Source organism: Adiantum capillus-veneris, chromosome 10 (assembly GCF_014529385.1).
Source record: "Adiantum capillus-veneris isolate H3 chromosome 10, ASM1452938v2, whole genome shotgun sequence".
NCBI lineage: Eukaryota > Viridiplantae > Streptophyta > Polypodiopsida > Polypodiales > Pteridaceae > Adiantum > Adiantum capillus-veneris.
This window is the reverse complement of record NC_140940.1, coordinates 148698766-148704948: the sequence shown is the minus strand read 5'-3', so window position 1 is coordinate 148704948 and position 6183 is coordinate 148698766.

Sequence of the window (6183 nt, the reverse complement as noted above, 5' to 3'; positions counted from 1 at the left end):
TTAAATGTTTATTAAAATTTGCAAGAGCCTCTGACCAGCGAAAGTTGTTGAAATCATTTTTTTGGATATCCACCTAAGTTCATGAGTCCAAAGCCGCATTCTCAAATATAACACTTCTCATTTCCCTCAAATGAACCACCTTTTGTTTTCTTTAGAGCCTAAAACATATGACCTCAATAGCCAATAGTGTAACCATCTCAATCCACCACAACAGTTTCACCCTCTTTTGGTGTTCACAACCTCCGGTTCTTGAGCCGTAATTGAGACTCTATTAACATATATTGTGATGCTTCTTCTTTGGCTTTCCATAGTCTTTTTCTCGCAAGGTTGGTATGTCTACAAACTCTAACACCGACACTTTTTTATTTTATGCAGTATTTGAAATCCAAAGTAGTGAGTGCTAGTTAAATAAAGCATTTCTCATTGCAGAATACCTAACTCCCTTTTTCTTTGAAATGGTATGTAGTTTCTTTTGAAAGGTTCCCAGGTTGCTAGGGAATCTCTCTCTCTCTCTCTCTCTCTCTCTCTCTCTCTCTCTCTCTCTCTCGTGCTAGTGTCCCACATGAGGGTGAGGTAGATTTTCGACAGGTGCACCTCTCCTCTTTGTGCATTTCGTGTGTTTGTGGTGAGAGAGTGATAGAGGATGTATATGCAGCCAAGAAGAAGCTGATTTGTGAGCTCACCCTTAGCAAAGCAAGGTGAGCTTGGAAAACTGGAGATTTTCACAAACAGAAAACATTTGAAATCGACTATGTAGTGAGCAGCGCTTACAACGTGTATACACACACATGCACGCACTGTAACAAAGTAGTAGGAGAATCAGAAGTGAACAAGCTCAAGCTTGAAATCGATGGACAACAGCTCATAATTTGTAGCTTTAAGAAGTGGATCTATGCTAAATTGAGTAGGTCGGTAGCAGTGCTTGAGTCTTGAACCGAGCAAGGCTTGGAGCATTGCATGTAGAGAGGTGTGTTGGGGTTAGCCCAACTTGGGCAGACACATATGTGTGAACCTCTTTGTAAAGCCTTTATAAGGTTTTAGTGAGCTTTTATAAGGCTCACTAAAGCCGAATTGCAAACTCTCTTTACATTTGTATAAATATACTAGTTTTCTCTTCCTCTCCTCTCTTACTTGTCTGCTCTCTCTCTCTCTTGCTACTCGCCATGTCTACACATGACGTTGTTTGCTTCCGCGACAGGCTCAACAACTGGTATTAGAGCAGCAAACACTTTCTTGGGATATTTTGCAGCAGAAGGTCGAGAAGGAGATTGGCGAGAAGGCTGCAATAATTGACGTTTCAGCTCAAAAGTTGAGCTTGGCAAGAAGAAGAGCTCAACCAAGATCTCAATTGGCTTGGCCGAAAGCTCAACTGGCCAAGAGCCGGCAGGAAGGACCCCTAATCAAATTATGCAATAGAAAGCTACCTACATGAAGCTGCTTGAAGACAATTGTTGGTATAACTTTGATGATAGTCACGTGTCACCCATGGATGAATCGAAATCAGAATTGATGCAACATATGTGTTGTTCTATCACACAGTTAAAAGAGAACACGAAAATAGATATCTAAGCAATAGGGTTGCCAACCGTGATGGAAGCCAGAAGTGACACTCTTGTCGGGACTTTTCTATGTATCTGGTCTCAGCTGTGCAGCTTTAAATTTGTTTCACCTCCTCGGACCCAGCATAAGGATTTTGGCAGAGCCTATGTTGGTTAGGTTGTATCACTTGGCGAGAAGATGCAAAACTTTGGCATGGAGCAACATACCGATCACGTGCACACATAGAGGCACACGGGCAACAACGCAATGCCACACACAAGTAGGCGACAACATAATTGCGTCATCATGTTCGAGCAATAGCAACACGACAAAACACACACACACACACACACACACACACACACACACACACACAAAAACACACAACTCCATTCAAGAGAGTCCAATTGTGTGGAAGAAGCAAGGTGGTGGTGTGCGTCAGCACTCACGTTGTAATGGAAATGGCCTATGAACTTTGAGAATAGCGAAATTAGGTGAATTAAAGAGAGCATTTTTGTGAGACTGCTTTGAGAACATAGAGGGTGAACTTAAATTGTGGTCGCAACATAACCATTATACTTAATTAACTTAGCATGAACAATACTTTTCAAGAGAGGGAATTAGAGAACTTGACAACAATTGAGGACCAGATTTATGTGGAGCCGGTCCCCCCTCCAATAGGCTTTTGTATTATAGATTATCCCATAAAGAGAGACTTGGTATAATACAATCTTTGTGTTCCTTGTGACCTAGGTGATGCAATGAAGATGGAAAGCTTCGTGCAGCACGAGCATAACATAGACTTTGTAAAAAGCATTAACCATCCCCACCCTCAGTCCCAAGGCCTCAAACACCTTCAAAGGTGAAGAGAGCTAGCAGGGAATGAGAGTAGGGAAGAGAAAGAAGAAACATTCATAGGAGAAAGAAATAGTTCCTCACTTATCATCACTCTTATTGCTAACATACATAATAGCATAGTAATGAAGATGGAGAAAATGGCAAGCTTAAGCATTGAAGCATGGCTCTTGGTTTGATTTGCATTCCATAGCCAAGAGTGTTGGTGTAGGCTCTCAACTTCTCAACAAGCTTGGAGAAGGTGATGGAATTCTTGCACTTTCACCAAGTGACAATGTGTGAAAAATGAGTGTGTGTGACAGTGTATACCCCCAAGCACACCCCTTGCTTGCTTTGGTCAACCCCTCCTTGTAGCTCAAGCTTGAAGCTCATTGGACCCCTCTAAGCCTAGCCAATCACATGCACAATGCATTTCAAACAACATGGGTAGTCTTTGGACAAGTGTCCTCCTTACCCCTTTGAGAGAGAGAGCTTGAAAATATCTAGATATTTGTTGAATTGAACTAGAAGCTCATTGGACCCTCTTTAGCCTAGCCAGTAGGATTCAAGCACACCATGTGGCTAAGCATAGGGAGATCCTGATATGTGTCCATGTGCCCCTTGAGAAAGGGGGTGCCCTTTGGGTGAGTGGGAGGTTAAGTCAAAGATTTCCCTAACTTTGGGACTTTCCCCCTCCTTTGTAGGGTCTCTTTTTGACTCAAGCACCTCAAGCATCTTACCCCCCCCCCCCCCCCCCAATGCATGGGAAGCTTCTCAAGCACCTTACTCATCAAGCATGACAAGCACCTTAGTCAACACGCAGGACAAGCACCTCAAGCACCTTAGTCAACAAGCACCTCAAGCACCGTAGTCAACAAGCACGACAAGCACCTTAAGCTTGGGTCGGGTTCCCACCTCAAGCTTAGACCTAGCTTGCCTAAGGTCAAAGGACTTTTAACACTAACCATTGGAGGTCTTTAATGAAGCTAACCCTAAGGTCTTTTAAGCTCCATTAATGCACGTTGCTCTTTGATAGACAACCTTCTTTTGGACCCCTATTGAGATGTAACCATCTCTCCTTTTAGTCTCCTACTCAGATAAATTTAGAAGCACTTATTGCACATTTCTCTTTGATAGATCGTCTCCTTTTGGACCCCTATTGAGATGCAACCATTTCTCCTTTTGGTCCCGTGTTGAGATAGGTCTAGAAGCACATATCTATATCCTAACTCTTGTTCCCCTTTTATCTTCCCATATTAAAGAATCAGTTTAATATGAGAAAATCATTTGGTAAAGTTAGATATTATATTTTATGACAGGCACGTCAGTGCTCATGATCAGTTGTGTGTGCGGGAGGCGGGCCAGAGAGTTATTGTGGACAGCTCCGTTATTTTGTCCAGAAAGCGCGCACACACGTATTCGGCTTGCACACATAGCCACGTTATTATTATTTTAATGCTTCATTTTTCTTCAAAATTAGGTGACCTTTTAAATCTTAAGAGTTTGTTCACACAGTGCTATATGTGCAGATGGTTTCTCAATGCGAGCATTACCCTTAGTGACCATAGTGATGAAACGATGTATTTCAAAATGAAAATAATGTGTAATCATGAGTCCTGCCATGATATGTATGTCAAATGACATGGATGACAAATTTGTATCCACCTCCATGTGTGTCAAGAAGATGCCCTTCTATGTCGATTCTAACTTGTATGGGATTAGACACTGCCCATGCAGTCATTGCATGCGGTAAAACCTTCCCTGTGTGACAAGCCTCGTTTTGTATTCCGCTCTCAATCATGAGGTTACTCGGTTAATTTTAAACCCAAGGTTTGGAAGTAAACAAAAAAACCCCGCATGTTGGTAGCTCTGAAGTAGCATCAAGTTATGGGAAAACCTAAAACCCTTGGTTATGAGAAAACCTAAAACTCATGGTTGGCAAGTATATCAAAAACTCGTGGGTTCATGAGAGTGTAGCACTTAATTCAAGGGGACATATGACTTTCATAAACCTAGGATAAGTACTTTTGTGAGCCATGGTGATGAATCATACTGAACCACCATGATGTATCAAGTACTAGATCTAGAAATGAACTTATGATGATTTTTTTTGCCAAGTTTGGCTAAAGGGGGTGATTGTTGGGGTTAGCTTAAGTTGGCGGACACATATATGTGAACCTCTTTGTAAAGCCTTTATAAGGCTCTCGCTAAAACCTAATTGGAAACTCTCTTTTCATTTATAGAGTAAACTAGTTCTCTCTTCCTCTCCTCCCTTGTTTTATATGCTCTCTCTCTTGCTACTCGCAATCTCTATATGTGACGTTGTTCGCTTTCGTGCCAGGCTCAACAAGGTGCGAGCTGCTACATGCAGTGAATCGAGCAACTTTAGTAGCCCACTGTGAGCAGCGTTTTTGAGCATAGCAAGCAAGGATTAGCGCAGCTTACCTGAGCGCAACTTAAAGCAGGCAACGTGCAAATCGAGGAGAGCTTGGGAGCTCACACACACACACATCTGCAAGCCTTGCAGTAGGAATTGGGGGTGAATCAATGTAGAGCAGAAACACTACAGAGATTTGCTTTTCTTTTGTGAAATTCTAAAAAAAGAAAGTTATTTTTAATTTGTTCAAGTCCCCCCTTCACGCGGCTCAAGCACAGGCGACCAAAATCAACTCACGCGTGCAGCTCAGACGGGCAAGTAAGCTCGACCGCCGACATCGGCCTGACTCTCTCTCTCTCTCTCTCTCTCTCTCTCCCCCCCCCCTTGATGAGATAGAGCGGCTCTCCTCCGGCGGCTTCAAGCATCGACAGGCTTTGGCAAGCTCAGCTTACAGGTAGAGAGAGAGAGCGCAGATCGGCTCTTAGCTCTGTTTTGCAAATGGCAATCACGCTCTCTACGGCATCGACTTTTGATTTTTTGACGCTTTTCTTGGCATTCGGGACTCTGACATCGGAGATTTGGCTAGCAACTTTCGTCCGACGGCAAAAGACAGGATCAGCATGTACTTCTCCGCTTTGACAAAGCGAGAGCGAGAGAGAGCCGTTTGGCTCTCCTCCGACATACCTTCGACATCGGCTACCCAGCCTCATTCATAGCATTTTTGCTCTGATGATTTCTCCTCGACATCCCGGCCTTGACACAGCATGAGACAATAGAGAGAGAGGCATCCGGAGCCGCTTGGATCTGACGTAGTCTCCTCCTCGAAAACGACCTGTCCTCCTTTTGGTGACAAAAAAGGAGGAAAGGTCATTTTCGAGGAGGAGACTAACCGGCTATTTCCGAGTGGATTTCCACAAGCGAGTCCGACTTCTTGGCATTTACGACCACAGGTGACTAGTTGTTCTATATGTGTGATAGTGCAGATTATGAAGCACGGGTGTTTTGCTCATGTATGACTGTGTGGGTCACTAAAGAGAGTACTTTGAGCACAGTTTTGTGTGGTTATAGTTTGTATGCATATGCAAATACAGTGTGAGCTAGGTAGAACTCGCAGGTGAAAATTTCACAGGTTTACATGAATTTTGGATAGGTACAGTTGTCCATAGAGTCGTTTTGTTTAGGAGTGAGCTACATTGCTATGGTTTTGGCAGTTTATGTTTATCATATGTGGTTTTGCTATTGAGACGCTAAGCGTTTGTTCATGCTTTGTGTGAGATTTTTGAGATTTTGCTTAAGATTCAACGAAAACTCTCTTCGATTTTTCCCAAATTTCGATCCTCTCTGTGATGGTTTAGTGGTCACATGGGAGTCAATTCTTACTCACTTTGAGAATTTTTGTCAGTTTGGACACAGATTTAGTGCTCTTGTATCCA